General features: G+C 40.1%; 1 protein-coding gene across 3 annotated transcripts in view; it reads left to right on the top strand.

Annotated features, from left to right (window-relative positions):
- The window catches only part of RPS6KA5 (ribosomal protein S6 kinase A5), a 171,694-nt gene that overhangs the window by 6,394 nt on the left and 146,713 nt on the right, over nt 1-18,587 (top strand). Inside the window, exon 1 of one of the 3 annotated variants that reach the window (XM_077910352.1) lies at nt 4,551-4,569. The exons of the other annotated variants lie outside the window; for them this stretch is intronic. The gene's annotated coding sequence lies outside the window, so the exon portion shown is untranslated. Of the gene's footprint in view, nt 1-4,550; nt 4,570-18,587 lie in introns of those variants that run through there. 3 annotated transcript variants of the gene reach the window in all.

Raw genomic sequence — 18,587 nt, 5'->3', positions numbered from 1 at the left:
GTAGATAGAGATATAATTTATTTCCGTATATTGGTCTTGTATGCTGCAGCCTTGCTGAACTAGTTTATTAGTTCCAACAGTTTTTTTTTAGTGGATATCTTAGGATTTTCTACTAATAAGATCATGTCATCTGCAAATAAAAATAGTTCTGTTTCTTCCTTTTCAATGGGCTTCTTATATTTTTTTGTTTCATTGCCTGGCTAGAACCCTTAATACAATGTTCAATAGAATTGGTGAGAGTACGCACATCTTTGCCTTGTTCCTGATCTTAGGGGGGAGGATTTAGTCTTTTACCATCAAGTATGAGATTAGCTGTGGGTTTTTTATAGATGCTCTGTATAAAGTTGAGGAATTTCTCTTCTTTTCCTAGTCTGTTTGGGTGTCTTTTATCATGAAAAGTCATTAAGTTTGTCCCATGCTGATTTTGCATGACCATGTGTTTTGTTTTTTGTTTTATTGATGTGGTGTATTATGTTAATTAATTTGGAGATGTTAAGCCAATCTTGCATTCCTGGGATTAATCTCAGTTCTTAGTCCTTAAAAAGGATTCAAGTATCTTTTGTATTTGCAGTCTACTGGGGAGAAAAATCTTCTCAGGTGGCAAGTCTCCTGTCATATCAGACCCAACATTAATCTCTACTCCAAAGCAAGAAAGAATCTTGAAACCTCAGCTTCCTGGAGACATAAGTGTTTTGGTGGGCAGGATTGAATTCTTCCTGTGAAAAAGAAGCTGATGCTTGGTGAAAACTCCTCTAGGGGAAAATCTAACATAATAACATCATGTGTTGACTGAAACTTCACAATTAAACACACTGTTGAGAGATGTCAGTCCCAGAATGCAGTGAGAGGGAGGGGTTGTCACAGTTATTTCCTTTGCGTTCCCAGGATGATTTACAGATCTCTTTATGCACCTCAAAGGTGTGAGCACTCCTACATTCCTCTGGTTTGTCAGGGAGGATGAATAGGGTCTAAAATAGAATCTCGCCCTCATTACGTTTGTCCCTAGTAATGTCCCTTTCGGTTCAGCTACAGCTGTTCCTCCAAAAATCGTTAGGTGTCTGGACTTTATACCTTCCTATAAAGTGCTGAGTGAGCTGGCTATCTCACCTTTTTTTTTTTTTTTTTAATATTCTGTAGGCATTCTCTTCTGTGATTGCAAAGAGAATAGGGAGGTAAAGTTCCCAATTTTTAGTACAGTACTTGATATTGCAGTTACTTTATTTCACACTCAAGTTTTTGTGTAGGTGTGGCTTCTTTTTATAACCAGTGCGTTCCTGACAAAAAAATTGTGTAAATAAGATTTTTGTATATCAGATTACTTGGGATATAGAAGGTGAACTTGCTACTTAAAAGAATTCTGTGATTAACTCGAATTAAAACTTTTTAAATTAAGTTTCCTATTGGTAGCTTTAATGTTACTATGTAGGTTTGGCCTTGCATTACTGTTTGCTGATCCCATCCTTACAATTTAGGTGGCTGTGAATAGATAAATGGTGGATTGGAGTCTTATGTGGTAGGCTGAAAAGAGATACCTACACCCCTCAAGATGTCCGTGTCCTAACCTGAAACCTGTGAGTATGTTTCCTTGCATGGCAAAGAGACCTTGCAGGTGTGATTAAGTTAAGGGTCTTGAGATAAGTTTATCCAGGCGGGCCCTATGTAATCCCAGGGTCCTTATAAGAGGGAGACAGGAGGGTCAGAGTCAGAGAGGGGGATGTGAGGATGGAAGTAGAGGGAGAGAAGGGGACGTGGCAGTGGAAACAGAGCCTGGAGTGATGCCACTGATGGAAGGGGGCCATGAGCCAAGGAGTGCAGGCAGCTTCTAGAAGCTGACACTTAGATATTTCTCTCTAGTGTCTGCAAAGAACGCAGCTCTGTTGTCTCCTTGATTTTAGCACTGTAAGATCCAGTTTCAGACTTCTGATTTCCAGAGATGCAAGAAGACAAATGTGGGTTGTTAATAAACCATGTAGTTTATGTTGATTTTTTTCAGCAATAATAGGAAATTAATAAATCGTGTTTAAGATTAGATAAGCCAAGAGATAATTTTGCCCCAGGCCTGGATAATTGGGTATGATAACAATGTGAAGTAGTCAGTTATTTAAGCAACTATTTTAGTAGAAACTGGTAACAAGTGTTCTTAGTAGAAGTAGAATGGTGTCCTCTGTAAGGAATCCCCAAGAAGACATTCCTTTCTGATCTTAGTACCAGCCCTAGTTGAGCTGCTTTTGACCAGCTGTTTTGTTTCCATAGGAATGCTGTGAAGTGGGTCCCTCTTTTATCAAATTGGTACTAGAAAGCTTCACAGCTCAAGCCTGTACCACATAAAATTGTGGTCTGGCATGCATCTGGAGCCTCTTTCTTATATCATTTTATGTCTCTAATCTTTCTTCTTTTTCTTTCTTCATTCTTATGCTTTAGTTAATCTGAATAACTTGCCTTGAACCTTTTCTGGACTGGGAGAGGAATTAAATAGAGTTACATAAAAACACATATATACAAAGCATAAATAACATGGACAATATGGGAAGATATTTGACTTTCTATTCAGTGTTTTGCTTCTTCAATAAAATCTTTGTCATATGGTGTTCTTGCTATTTTTATATTTCTCCTAAAAGAAAAAAAAAGTGAGGTCTTTGATTAACTAATAGCACGTTTGTTTTTTTTAAATGATAAAATGAGAGAAATAATGAGAAATCAATAAGATAGAGGCATACTTATAAAAATGAATTCCATTGGCAGCAGGGTGGAGAGCATACACAGGGCTGTCTTTGTACCAGGCAGTTTTCAGGCAGTTTTCTACATTAGTGGAATATCCCTTCATTTGCTGGAAAATTCAGTCAACTGAAGCACTCTGTCCTCCCACCACATCAATGCTGGAGTGGAATTATATGTTTTTCCTAAAGGAAAAACTATTGAAAATATGCAGTGAGGATAATGTTGCACCTTATATCTAAATATGTTGTGGCCTTAAGAGGGTGTGAATACTGAATCCTAGCAGGTTTGCAGTGACACTTTCCCATGAACTTGCCCAGGTTTGTCTTTTATATTAACGTCATCTGTTTTGTAAGGAAGCATCATAATTATGGCTAGATTAAGACAAATCTAATGGTGCACACACAAATTAAACTCATAACCTTGACCTAATTTTGCCATGTATGAGTTGGGCAAAACAGCCACAGTTTTATTCATCTGTTAAGGATTGTTGAATTCCTACTGTGTGTCTGGCACTGTGCCAGATGTCAAGTTGTAGCAAGGAGCAAATTTGGTATAGCTCCCCCTCTTCACTGAACTATATCTAAGAGAAAGACCTTAAATACATTATCGTACCACCAACTATATGTTTGCAATTGTGGAAAACTCTGTGAAGAAATACAGGGCTCTGTGAGAGAGTCTAACTGGGTGGCCTGGCATCATGTTAGGGGTGAGGGAAGGCTTCTATGAAGTAATAACATTGAAGCTGAGGCCCCAACTATCACCAGGTGGTGAGTGGGGGAAAGTGACACAGATGGTCCTAATGTGGGAGATGGCTTGGCGCACCAGGGTTACTGGAAGGCAGGCTTCTGTGGCTCCAGCATCATATCCAAGCAGGTGAGTCACAGGAGGTGAGGCTGAAAAAGTAGGCAGGGCCACTTTGTTCAGGGGTTTGAAGGCTAGGATAAGGTTTTCAGGTATTATCCTGAGGACAGTGTGAGGCCGTGAGGGATTTTTCCAAGGGTAGTTTTGCAAGGTAGTAAATGGCTCCCACTGCTATGAGAATAGGCAGGAGGACTCTGTGAGGGGAAACCAGTTAGGAGCTGTTGCAGAAGTTCAGATGGAACATACGGTTTGGAGTTAGGTAACAGACTAAGAATGAATATGTTTGAGGTGTATTTAGAAGATGGAATCGGCCGAACTTGGGGTGGTATTTTTTTTTTTTTTTTTTTTACTTGGGGTGGTATTAATGAGGGTTTTCCAGCTGGAACAAATGTATGTTTGAAGATGCTCTTTGTTCAAATGGTGTGTTAATTTTCTCTTGCTGCAGAACAAAGCACCACAAATTCAGGGGTTGTAATAGCATCCATTTATTAGCTCATAGTTTGGTGGTTGAAAGTCCTCCCAGCATGGCTGAAATCAAGGCGGTAGTCATACTATTCTTGTCTGGAGGCTCTGGGTAAATATCCACTTCCAAGCTCATTCTTGTAGTTGGCAGATTTTAGTTCCTGTAGCTGTTGGCCTGAGGTCCCAGTTTCCTCGCTGGCTGGCAGCCGAGGGCCTCTGTCAGCTTGTAGAAGCCATCTGCATTCTTTCTCATTTGGCCCTTCGATCTTTAGGCAACGGAGATTCAGGCACTTCCATGCTTGGACACTCTGACTTCTAGATCTTCTTCTCGAGGCCTGTGTGATTGGGTCAGACCCACCCAGATAATCTTATCATTAGGCTGATGATTTGGGACCTTAGTTACATGTACAAAAACCATAAGAGTGATATCATATTCATTTACTCAAAGAGAAGGAGATCATGTGAAGGACCAGGGGCGGGGCTCATCTTAGAACTCACAGATGGTGAACCACGGATGATGCATATAAGGTGGGTAGAAAAGATAGGATCCAGTTTTATGTGGATCAAAGCAAGTTTGAGATGTCTTCAACATATCCTAATGAACGTATATGGGAACAGTACTCAGGGATGATGGAAGTATGCCATGTGCCACCTACTAGGTGTTTTCATCAACTCATTTAATCCAGGCAACAACCTTATGAAGTGAGAATTATTATTACTCCAGTTTTATAGATGGGATCTGAGTCTTAGAGAGGTTCTATGACTTTTTCAGGATCACCAGGAAGTAAGGAGAAGAACTAGTTTTGAAACACAGGCAGTCTGGTCCAAGGCCCATCTGAACCACTGTGCTTTAATTCATTAGCGGCGTATGGGTCTGAAGCTTAGAAAAGATGTCTGTGCTGCGGGTAATGATCCTAGCATCATTGGCATTTGGCAGACATTGAGAGCCCAGGTGGAGGTGAGATCATCTTGGGAGAGATTGTAGAATGCAGAGAGGAAAAGGACTCAGAACTGAGCCCTGAAAAATTCTAAAATGTAGTGGAGGATATGTAGAGAAGGATTTGCTGTGAAGGGACACCAAAGGGAAACACCCACAGGAAAAACCAGGAGAGAACCTAGGAGTGCCATGGCTTGTGGAAGCCCAGGAGAAACAGTGTTTCTAGGGTGTGTGTCAGATCCAACTGGTTGGCTAACCACCTTATCTAGAGCAACTGGTGGCGAGCTGGTGGGATAAGCCAGAATGGAACAGGATGAGGAACGGGTGTAAGGGAAATAACTTTGAGAGACTTGGTTCTGGAGGAGATTAAAGACAGATTTAGCTAGAAATGGGGGATTCGAGATGGGTATTTTTTTGTTGTTTTAAGATGAGTAGTGCTAGAACATGCTAGATATCACTAGTCTGAATCAGCTACAGTGAAAGAGAGTGAAAGTACACCAGCAAGGGGGGATAGCTGATGGCAGGAAGGTCCCTGAAAGGAGGGGGGACATGAAGTGGGGGCAGAGATTGGCCTCTGATAAGAGAATGCCACGGCTTCTAGTATAATAAAAGGGAAGAGGGAGAGGATACAGGTGCATTTGTAGATTTGGTGGCAGGAAGATACGGGAGTTTTGAACTCTTTTTTTTTTTCGTCTCTGAATTGTGAAGCAAAGGCAATTCTTTTTTCAAGGAGAGAAAAATAACTTCATTGTTCCAAAAAAAATTGTTATTCTGGTCTTTTAAAAATTCTTAGATATAGAAAAACAAAAAAAGTTGACACAGTGTACATGCTATAAGATGAAAGTTTACGGAATGTTGTAGAACAGCTTACAGAGAAGAGGTTTTCAGGCAGAGCCATTGAAATGCTTCTGTGCTTTCACAGAGGTCAGTTCTCTGAACATGTTCTCTGGATCATGCCAAAATTCTTAGTAAGCATAATGTTCTTTTTCTTCTTTTTGAAGTGTTTTATATTTAGTTCAGTTCTTCTAAGTTAAATTTATTTGGTACACGTATTGGAAAAAAAGGCTGTTTGTTACTGCTTCACAAGCATTTGTTTTCCTGTTGACTCAGTTTTCACATTGGCCCAATCATGTAATCCCAAATCAGTTGGATAAGTAAATATTGCTGTTTTATACACTAAAAGTACAGTGAGTCTTCAAGGTAAGTGACCCCAGCAATAAGAGAAAAGTGGGAAGCATTGTTTTAAAGTACACAGATATTAAATATAACTTTGTTCTGCCTCCAGTAGAATGCTGTCCAGAGACATGGTTTGAGGCCCAACCACAAATCTAAACAGCTTCAGAATAGCTTACCACCTGGCAGTTAAAAGGAACCTGATGTGCTAGCTATTTAGCTTATTTTCCAGCCCAAATACATTCCCTGGAGTTAGGCTAATTGGACCCTGCAGACAGGGGTTAAAGATTTTAGAATCCACAGTTATGTGTGTGCTGTCAATACTATGCCGGACACCCCCTTTAGAGCTTATCTGATAAATTGTTTTAGAAGTAATTTATTTCCACCCTGACAAAAAGAAAAAAAGAACTAAAATAGCAGAGGAAGATTTGTTTCTCACTGCATACAATTGTCACCTTTTGACTGAAACTAAAATTAATCCAAGAAGCTTATGTTTTTGTAATGTTGAGGAAGAAAAGGCAGGATTTCATAAGAAAAGTTATTTCATAACTTTATTAGGCTGGTCTCAGCAAATTAGATGCTAAATACACATTTCCTAGTTGGTGTATTAAAAATAAATCCAAGCATATTAAATAAAGAAGATTGAGTCAGATTGTGCTCTCACACCTCCTTTTGCAATCTTCACTTCCTCGGAGAGCTTACTCCATTTTTTTTTCCTGCCTTTCCTTCATCCTCAAACTCTCCTTCCCACGAATACATTTGAATCGTCTTGTTAAAAAAAAAAAAAAAATCTTTGGTGGCCCTCTAGTTTTTGCTATCATTCTCCTTTACACCAATTATTGAGAGGAGTTTATACAGCTGTTTCTACTTCTTTATCTCCCGTTCACTCTTTGATGTGCAGTCACATCAGACTCCGTCTCAATCTCTCCAGCATAACGGTTCCCTCTAAAGTCCCTGAGGTCTCCCCATATTCCTGATCCAGTGGAAACGTCTCTGTTTTCCTTAACCTCTTTCAGAGCCATCAGTGCTCAAGTGTTGGTCCTGCCTTCCCTTTGCCCAGGGACGCCGTGCCCTTCTTCCCGGTTCTTCTTCACTGGCTGCCCCATCTCCCTTTTTGCCTGGCCTCCATCCCTCTGCATGGCTCGTAAATGTTTGTAATCCATCGTCAGCCCTCTTTTCTTCTAAGTCCACATGCCCTTCCTGGGAAATCAGACATCATCATGGCTTGAACTACTGTCCAAGTCTGATTTCAGCTTAGCTCTCTTCATTGAGCTTCTGATCAGTTACTTCCAACTGCCTGCTGAGCATAAACCATGTGGGTAGCCACAGGTACCTTCCACTCTCAAGGTGAGTAACGCTTCTTCCTCCAACTTCTCATTTTTTATTTAGCAGCACTGTCATTCTCCATCCTGCCAGGACCCTAGCTAGAAACATCCGGGACTGCCTCCCCTGCCTCGCATTCTCCCTACCCACCCATTTGCCCTTCCTGTGGTGTCAGTTGATAACTCTGAAATACGTCCTTCATCTGTTTCTTGCTCACCGTTGCCACTACCACAGTCTTAGATCAGCGTCTAACCTAATGGTGGTAACTATCGTTTATTGAGCTTTGTTAGATCTGCCAAGCATTTTGTGTCTCACTGAATTCTCATAACACACCCGTGTGGTTAGTATTGTCTCTGACACCTTCAGTGCACAAGCTTCTCTCCTGCCTGCCTCACTGTAGAGTGCAGCTGGGACAAACAATTCTGTGTGGGCTTCAACTCATTTCAGTTTGATGGTGTCTGATTTCAAATATGTGTGCTGCACATTTTTCACTTTCTGCCCCAGGACTTCGATTCCTGCTCTAAGGTTTAGGATCCTAGTGGTTGCTGGCTCAGCAGGCACAAGTGCATATCCCAGAAGTGTACAGAGTGAATGTCCCACGGGGGCAACCTTCAGCTAAAGGGGGATGGAAGCTGATAGTAAATGCTTCTCTGTGTTGAACTGGGAGTGGAAGGTTCTGAGGGCCATTCCGTACATTCCTCAAAAGGTCCCAATTAGATTGAATTGATAATGCATCTTTGTCAATACATTGGCTTTTCCTTCTTCCCTCTTTCACTCTCCTGAGTTATTCCTCACTCCTCACTGGAACTCCCTTCCAGATAAATCACATGCACATGAGGCCCAGCTAAGATAGTACCTCAAGTGGCTCTAGGAAGCATACTTCATATGGGGTATTGGAGTGGGTCACTCACTGGTGAGATTACAGGAGGGGCATCATTGCTGGTGGTAACCCCTGGCATGTGTGACAGAACAATTACCAAGACACTCACCTGCAAGGCATTGGAATTGGCAATGAATGGAAGCATAGAATTGGGTGATGCCATAGCTCTGTGACTTGAGTGGTTTGGGGACGGTGGTAATTATAAAAGGACTCTGAAGTTGACTGAGTCATTTTACCTTTGGAAACTTTGAAAACAAGAGCATGACAGATGTAGGCCAGCCAGCTGTCAGTGCAGGGTATACTGTGAAAAGATCCTCTGTGGCAGCATTTGAAAAGATTGTTATTGCCTGCAACGATAGGACAGATGATACTAAAGAAGCGGGCCTGGAATTTAATCTTGAGTGTGGAAGAGCCGTGTATCTTCTTTGGTGGGTTTGTCTTGTGTCAACTGAGCTAAACTGAGAATTACGTTTCCCAGAACTCCTCTCAGGGTTCTGGGTTAACACTGGCCACAAGAGATATTTTGAGCAAGATTCAAAGGCAGAAGTGAGGCAGCAGCCGTATTTCTTTTACATGTGAAGGTTGGTACTAGGCACTGTTGCAGCTCCCACACGTCATTGCCAATCTGCTGTGTCATATTGTTGGCAAGCAGCTTTAACCAGGCCTGCAGCTCTTTTAGCTCCTGTTAGATCACCTCCACCAACTTCTTAGAATCCTTGGTCAGGATGTGCAGCCTTTCCCTAGGTTACCTGTCTCATCACAGTTGGAGGCGTGAAGGTACTAAGAGATTCTTATTTGTCTTCATAGCTTGTCCTTGAGATTGCATTTTATCCTTGCTCTTTCCCACTTCATGTCCACCTTTCCTTCCCATTTGCCCACCCTGCTCTCTTCAGACTGAGCCCCAGTTGCAGAAGCAGCAATATCATATAGATGATTTAACTTTCATGCCTGTGTCGGATCAAACCCCTACATAAGTCCCTTATTCTATGTTGTTCATAGTAGTTCTGCTTCTTCTGTATACCCTCAACAGGTGTTTAGGGCCAAAGTCAACACCCTCATATGGAAAGAGATCTCTGGTGGGAACATCTGAGTGGATGTTCTGGGTGGATGAACCTGACAATATTGGACTCCTGAATTTCTCTGATCCTCTGGATAGGCTAAGGCCTTGTTAGAACAGGACAGACAGCATTTCCTTGTTTGGAGACCATGCAAAGATCTGGTGCTTGTCCTGCCCTCTACAATTGTTGCCTCTAGAACAACTAGAGGCAGCCCTAGCATAATCTAATCAGGGATATTCTTGTTCTGAGAGGAAATACTCAAATATTCCTAGGACCTAGATAATATGTACCAGGAGGAGTATGTTGGGGAGTGGATCTTGAAGATATGGGGCCAGGAGTGGTCAGATAATGAGGCTGCATGGGGGAGATCTTATTAATGTGGGAGCACTATTCATAACTCAGGATTTAATATCCTAGTAACCTCATCCTAATATACTGTGGGGATAGTTTCTTGAAGCTTGGACATGAATATGACCTACAGCAAATTAGATAAATATGCAAGAACGGCTTTGGCAGACTCTCAAGGTCAGAAGTCATAGAGAAGAAAGAATATTAAAAATGATTTATTGTATGAGACTAGAGAACATACTATCTGATCATGTTCCTTAGGCAGATCCAAAGAAAACACTTAACAAGGTAATGCAGAATGCCTTGGTGAGGGGAAACAGGCTGGGGTTGATAGGAGATGTTTCCATGGAACTGGATTCCCAGGTGTCCATAGAAATGATAGGATTCTGGAATCAGAGAGGCCAGATGGTGGTACTTATCAGGGGCAAGGTGGATGTAATTATCATGATGGGCTGGAGTGGCCTTCAGGGTGCTCTGACCCACAGACATCTGTGGCAATGGCTAACAGATCATGGGGCCATCAAAGATGGACAACAGACCAGGATATTAACTTGTTTAAGACCTTCATCTCTGAGGGATCTGAGCCTTCAGTTGCCTTGCCCTTGGACTGTGGTTACTTCACATGCCTCTTCAGCATTATTTATTAGGCACGAAGCGACAACAAACACCCTAGTGAATTCCTTGGGTTCAAGATAAGCTCCTCCCTGTCACCATTATGTAGTAGTGATGCTAGCTCCTCCTTGAAAGACTCTGTGACCAATTAATTTTTTTCTAGCTTCATTTGAGATATAATTGGCATATAACATTGTATAAGTTTAAAGTGTACAATGGGGTGATTTGATACACATGTATTCAGTGACCTCCATGGAAGGGAATCTGAGCTGTAGTCTGTGGGGTTGCCTCTGAAGCACGGCCTCACATAATCTTTAACTCTTTCATGTGGGCCCAACAGTGGCTTGTCTCAAGTATGCTTACTGCCCCTCTTTTCCTTTCTGCTCCAGGGCTTCTCCAGGACCACCGAGCAGGAGATAGAAGGAGGAGGGCTCAGAGGCTTGTTCAGCCTGGAAGCACCTACAAGTTAATGTTCTTCTTGGGGCAACCCTTAACTAGAGCAGGAGCCAATGGAGAAATTCTCTCCTTGTCTTTGCACAGACAATTCAAACAGCTTTCTAATAATTTTCAGAGAGTCTGGCAAGATTGGGCTCCAGGTGCCCACAGCAATGAGCATCTGAGTAAGGTATCCTCGTATTGGCTCATGTTCCTTTCCAGTTTCACCCTCCATGGTCCTCTCCTTCTCCTGCCAATTAAATTGTCTCTATACAAGTCCTTTTGTGATACTTTCCTTTGGGAAGAATTCAGGTTCAGACAAGTACAATTGTTACTTGTGTGTGTACGTGTGTGTGTGCATGCGTCTCCGTTTACCCATCCATCCATCCATCCATCCATCCATCCATCCATCCATTCAACCACAGATTACAAATAAGAGGCTTGGTGGTAGAAATGTTGCTTAGCACAATCTTAGTAACTGGTAGGGATTGAGTTCATCTGAAGCCAGAACACATGCTCTTCTTCCTTGATTTTACTGCCTCCCCAGCTTTAAAGATGAAATCAGTAGACCTTAGCTTGTCTTTCGAAGTCCTTTGTGATCTGATCCTACCTGCCTGTCCTCAGGGGTGGTTCATAGTTCACTGGTCTGCAAGTTGTAACGTGAACATGCTCATTCCTTTCCCTCATTTCTTTCCTTTTCCTGAGGCTTATTGTGGGGGAGATGTACCCCTCACAGCCTATTTGGAAAAAGTGTACTTTTTCTATTTCTTTTCTGAGTTCAACTCTTGTTGCGTTTCTTTTTTCGGTTGTTTGTTTGCTCATTTCTGTTCTTAGTTTTTGTATTTCTGTTTCAGGATTTTTTTTCATATCACAAATGCTTGTTTGAAGATTTTAAATTAAATTTGGAATGTTGTGCTACCATCTTCAGCTTTGTGGCTTTTCAGAAGGAGAGAGAGGGATTTATCAGCTAAAATGTTTTTATCAGCATTTTCTGATTTTCACAGTAGTTTTTCTGTGTCTATGACCTGCTTTTTTTGTGTATCTGGTTATCCCCTATTGAAGAGTTCTATAGCACCCTTCTCTATGCACTTTCTTTTCTGGTGTTGCGGAGTGTCGGGGGGGGGGAAGGTGGTGTTAGGGACATGTCTTGTTTTTCTTTCATTTCTGTGGCATCCTTTATTCTTTTCTTATTCCCTTCTTTTTCTTCATTTCCATATTCCCCTGGATACATCTCCTTCCATCTGATTTTCCCTCAGAAGCTGTGCTTCTCAGAGGTTGCCATTTCTGTCCAGTCTGGCTGACCCTTGAGCTGCTTTCCTAGTTAGTGTTTTAAAGTACCAGTCCTGGTCTGTGTGTAATCTTTTGGCTTTTATTTTGGACACTTTCTGGGCATGATTTTTTTTCTTGCTTTGCCTAAGTCCTCAGTGCTCCTCCATTCTTCTCAATGTCTCTTAGGTGTCCCTCCCTGTCTCCAAATCTGCAGACTTGGCTGTGGGGGTGGTGGGAGCTCCGTGGGAATTTGGTCTGTTTTTCTATTACGGGTCATTTGAAGGTTGCGTTATTCCTTAATCCTGCTGAAGGCATGGGTCGTATGTGGCTTTATTTCCTCTCTTTGTTGGTTTTATGGTAGTTTTTTTTCTTTTTTTTTTTTTTTTTTTTGAGGGTGAATAGAAAGATTTGAAATCAGGAAGCCTTTATAATATCCCTCTAACCCAAAATTTCTCTGTACTTTGAAACATTCAGCTCAAACTTTACATTCTTTTCTTCTTTGAAGTCTCCCCTATAGTTTTCCAGTTTCCATGCTCAGATATATGCTACTTCTTTGTGTTCTTAACTACTTTCACTGCTAATAATTATATTTTTTATATTTCTTTATAATTCTATATTTGTGTTTCTTCTCCCCCCATCAAATTGTGAATGTCTCTAAACAGCAAACCACATTTCTTTGTTGTGTTACCATAGTAGGTACTTACTAAATAGATTAATTTACTAAAGGCAGAATAGAAACAATCAGTTGATGAATGCCAACCTTATCAGCTGTGAATAATATGAATATTTAAAAATCATATTGATCTTCAGTTTTAAAATTTGAATGTACCATTTAAGTAGAAAATTTGAATAATGATCAGCTTTGTATTATATTACTACCAAAGTTGAAGATACCAAAAGTACAACTTTCTCCCATAGAGCTTATAATGCTAATTGATGAAGTCAAAAAAATTGCAGTGACTTTCCTCTATGTCTTTTCTTACACCTAATATTGTTTGCTAGTTAAAAATCAAGAATCTGAAATGATTCATGGTTTGTTCTTTTTTCAAACACTTATCTGTGAAAAAGTTTGGCAAAATTAATGTTTTAATGGAACATTTTAATGTATAAATGTCTTCCTACCATTTTCTATATAAGACTGTTTTATGTGCTACATGGCTAAAGTTCCATACTTATGAAAAAGACAAACTTGGGTTCTTAAATGTACAATGATCAATTGCCTGATTAACTTTGGGCATAGGTGTACCAGAATCCCATCTTGAGGTCAGTTACTGCTACTTTGTAGCACCTTGCCTATGTCTGGCCTGTGCTTTTTCTATTAACTGGTTTTGGAACAAAGAATTTCACAGTAAAGAATTTAAGGAAACTGGATATGTGAAAATTCAGGCCCTTTACATAATAATTTTTTTAAAGATTTTATTTATTTATTCATGAGAGACATAGAGAGAGAGGCAGAGACACAGGCAGAGGGAGATGCAGGCTCCAGGCAGGGAGCCCGACGTGGGACTCGATCCCGGGTCTCCAGGATCATGCCCTGGGCTGAAGGTGGTGCCAAACTGCCGAACCACCAGGGCTGCCCATACATAATAATTATTAAGCATTCTTATTGATAGACTTTTTTTTTCTACCCAACTCATCATAATATAAACATTTTTTTTTTTAAAGATGGCAATTTCAGACTAAGGAATCCATTTAATCCATTTGTCACAATACTCCATTGGGTTTTGTGGGCCATGATTATTAGACACAAAAATTAGACAAAAATTTGGAAGATTAATCAAGAGATACATAAAACTTTATTGTAGTTCATGGGATGAGAAACAAGACTTCAGAATTCCTTGCAGAAAGATATTGTTAAAAATAGCAAGCATTAGTCAACATTGTGTTGCATTGATTTAGTGATGTACAGGTCAGAAGGGAAATTTGTTTCTGTAAATGAATTTGTTCAGAAAATAGATTTGTAGTCTGAAATTAATAAGGAAAAAGAGAAAAGCGAACAGAAGGGATAGTCATCTGATATTTGCGTGCCATAAGTAATAGGCATTCTTTTTAATATTTTTTTGAAAGGCCATTTCCTTAGTTTTTTTTTTTTTTTTTTTTTTTTTTTTAAATTTCATTTATGATAGTCACAGAGAGAGAGAGAGAGAGAGAGGCAGAGACACAGGCAGAGGGAGAAGCAGGCTCCATGCACCGGGAGCCCGACGTGGGATTCGATCCCGGGTCTCCAGGATCGTGCCCTGGGCCAAAGGCAGGCGCCAAACCGCTGCGCCACCCAGGGATCCCCCATTTCCTTAGTTTTACTAGTTGTCAGAAAAAATTTTGAACTCTACCATTCTGTATTTTGACTATTTTTGCTCTATTCAAAAGAAGTACCAAGTAATCCACATGAAGCTAGAATTGTGGAGTAATTTCTTTGGAAACACTTTAATTTCAGGTGGACATGACAAGAAGACCTTTGACCCTACTATTTTTATCAGGGTCCCTTGTGAGCCGTTCAGACATGGGAACAAATCACTCTTTTGAGTCCGTGCATGAGATTTACTATATACTACTAACCAGTTGTGTTTGCTGTTATTAGTAGTTTCACTCAGGCAGGTGCTTGAGCCTATGTATTCTCATTAACTGATCAAGTGCCCTGTGCAGTAAACTGCTGTCACTGTCTTTGTGGTGCAGAAGATGAGACTAAGGTTAAGGGGTTTCTTTGCTTGAGTTTACACACATTGCAAGTGGCAAAACTGGGTATGAATACCGATATTTGGACTCTAGAAACAGCTCTAGACCTAATGTTTTTTCCATGACTCATTTCTCACCCTGCCTGAGAAGAACATACCTTGATTTATTCATTTGTTTATTTTCAAGTTGGGGGTGGTGCAAGGTCTGTGGTGGTGAAGAGTGAGGGTGGCAAGCCAAGGAAGAAAAGCTGCTTTTGTATCTTTAGACATTTGTCAGTTCTCATTACTTTTTTTGTTTTGGTTTGTTTTTTTTAAGAGGTCACTTTTAAAAGCATGGATCTTTTCTGATGGCTATAATGAGTGAATACTCATAAACCTACCAATTAGTATTATCTAATCTCAGTATTTTGTGATGTTGAGCTCATGTCAGTTTTTCAGGAAACAAAGCATTGTTAATTCAGTGGAGGCCTCTGTACTTCTCCTTGATCCTATTCTCTTTGTCTACCTTTCCAGAAGTAACCACTATCCTGAATTTAGTTTTGGTCATCCTAGTTACGCTTCTCTATTTCTATAGCATTAGGTATATGTCCATAAATTACAGTACATAATGATGTTTTACATGTCTTTCCCTTTACATAAATGATGTTATGTTATATACACATGTTAATTACCCATAGGCATGTCCTTATTACCTATATCATCCACATCCTTCTTTGCTAACATTATAAGTGAGAGTTGTTGTATGGACATTTTATAACAGTTTATTTTCACTGCTGAATGGTTATATAAATGATTTATCTGTTGTCCTGTTGATGGACATTTAGGTTTTTAATTTTTTGCTAAAGTAATGTTGACTATTGTATATGTCTTCACATTCATATGTGCAAAAGTTTATCTATGGTATTTGCTTATGAATGGAATCACTGAGTTGGAGGTATGCACACCTTCAACTTTAGTACCAAATTACTTTTGAAATTAATAGTACCAGTTCGCATCGCTACCAGTTTGACACAGGAATTGATTTTACTTTATTTGCCAACTCTTGATATTATTGGGTTTTCCCCTCCCTCCCTCCCTCCCTCCCTCCCTCCCTCCCTCCCTCCCTTCCTTCCTTCCTTCCTTCCTTCCTTTTCTTTCTTTTCTTTCTTTCTTTCTTTCAAGATTTTATTTATTTATTCATGAGAGACACAGAGAGAGGGAGAGGCAGAGACACAGGTAGTAAGAGAAGCAGGCTCCCTGCAAGGACACCCATGCGGGACTCGATCCCGGATCCCTGGAATGCTCCCTGAGCTGAAGGCAGACACTCAACTGCTGAGCCATCCAGGCATCCCTATTATTGGATTTTTAATTTTTATTGATTTGATGGAAGTAAAGCAGTCTCTCTTTTTGAGTTAGCAACTCCCTGAAATTGATAGGTTTAATAGGTTTATTGACCATTTGGTTTTCCTCTTTTGTGAAAGTGTTGGTTCTTGTCACTTGCCCCCTTAAAAACTGGGTTTTCTGTTGGATTGTCTTTGTATAAAAATAGTTCTTTTTAAAAAAAATTTCATTTATTCACTCATGAGAGACACAGGCAGAGGGAGAAGCAGGCCCCACTCAGGGAGCCTGATGTGGGACTTGATCCTGGGACTCCAGGATCACACCCCAGGCCAAAGGCAGGTGCTAAACTGCTGAGCCACCCAGGGATCTGCATAAAAATAGTTCTTTATGCTGCATGTCTTGTGGTTACATGTCTTGTATCCCTAAACTTTAACTTTTTTTCTTCCATATTTTTATTTAAATTCCAGATAGTTAACATACAGTGTGATATTAGTTCTGATGAGTACGGGGTATTGTATATAAGTGATGAATCACTAAATCCTACACGTGAAACAGATATTCCTAACTTTCTTACAGAGTATTCTTGATATAATTTAACCTTTTCTTTTAAAAAAATTTCTATGAAAAACATTTATTGTGCTGTGTTTTGATAGCAGTGCTGAAGATGTGTTGCTCCCATACTCAGTGGCCCTAGACTGCTGTGCCTTTTAGAGCTACTCTGTTTACTTTTTATAGTATTTCTTTTTTCTTCCTTTATTTCTTATTTCTATTCTTTTTTAAAAATTAAAAAAAAATTATTTTTATTTTTTTAAAATTTTATTTATTTATTTATTCATGAGAGAGAGAGAGAGAGAGAGAAAGAGGCAGAGACACAGGCAGAGGGAGAAGCAGGCTTCATGCAGGGAGCCTGATGTGGTACTCGTACTCGATCCCAGGACTCCAGGATCATGCCCTGGGCCGAAGGCAGGCGTTAAACCGCTGAACCACCCAGGGATCCCCAGGTTTTCTTTTTCTTTTTCTTTTTTTTAGGTTTTATTTATGTATTTATTTGACAGAGAGAGAGAGTATAAGCAGGAGGAGCAGCCAAGGGAGAGGGAGAAGCAGACTCCCTGCTAAGGATGCAGGGCTCCATTCCAGGACCCCAGGATCACGACCTGAGCCTAAGGCAGATGCTCAACTGACTGAGCCACCCAGGCACCCCTCTTGTTTCCATTCTTGATGCTTGCCGTGTTTTCATTGCTGCTTCTCTGCCGTCTGATTTTAGATAAAATTATCTGGGTGAGGCTCTAAGGATTAATGTTGTCTTCTGTGAAGCGAATGTGCTATGATGAGCCAATTTCCTCAAATCTCGGAGGCCCATCTTTCTCAGTTGGGGGCTTGTATTTGAACTCTGGGTGTTAGATTTGCTGAACTTCCAGATTAGTGTGAACATTGATGCCCTATCAGTAGTGAAGATAAGCTTTTGATACTGGCATGTGTTATTGTAAAACCAACATCAAAGTTATTTTTAAAAATTATAAATCACGGCTTTCCTAAGTTGCTTTTTTTCTTTTGGGTTTCTGAGTGTTACTGGATCAGTAACGAAGTCTTTCTGATTTTATGCGTTTGGTTGGGACCCTTCAACTGTGCTTAACAAAAGCTAGTTGAATTTGTCCGCTCAATAGACTTTTCTGTATGTTTTGTTTTGGGCCTCATGGTATCATATGGCCATCCTTCTGCAAGGGAAGCTGTGAAATTGAGTATTTAGCTTCCGGACCTCTCTAGACAAGGAAAGAGGTGGTGGAGACTTGTGTTGTTGGCTTGGCCAACATGTGGTGTCTGCCATAAAGAGTACTCAACAAAATAATCCATGTAGATACTTTGTCAAATAACACTACAAGGCTTATACCAAAACAAAATCCTGACCCTCCTGACATTCTATTCCCAGTTTCTACTCTCTTCTACTACAGTTTACTAACCATAAATGACATTTAAAAGCTCTGAATCCTCAAATTTAGACCTTCGTTTCTTTGCCCATCTATGATAGTGGAGTGACATTACAATTTTGGTTAAATTCATATTCAACCCATAATATATGGTTAAATAAATATTCATTGCTGAGCTAAGTGTTTTATGTTTTTGTTTCCTTCATTATATAAAAAATTTTTTTCATGGCGTTAAATTATCCCAATCTTTTCATTTATTTAATTTTCTTTGAGTCTCTGAGTGTTGCCACATGGTTTTAACAACTCTGTAAAATACTTGTCAGTATGATTTTCTGTAGATGAGATAACCCATAAGTTTTACTTTTTTTTTTTTTTTTTTTTGATGACATTCCTTCTGGAAATTTCTGTCCTTTTCCATTAGGATTTGTTGCTTTCTCTGGGACTGCATAATGGGATTTTACTTCACCACCATTTTGGGAATGATGCACTTATTCCTGTTTTCTGGATCCTGTGGGTTTCTTTTTCCTAAAGATTTTTCAAATCTGAAAATGTCTTCATTATGTTCTCATTTGTTGTGATACATTGGATTGGTAC

Source organism: Canis aureus, chromosome 9 (genome assembly GCF_053574225.1).
Source record: "Canis aureus isolate CA01 chromosome 9, VMU_Caureus_v.1.0, whole genome shotgun sequence".
NCBI lineage: Eukaryota > Metazoa > Chordata > Mammalia > Carnivora > Canidae > Canis > Canis aureus.
This window is presented reverse-complemented; position numbering and strand designations above follow the sequence as displayed.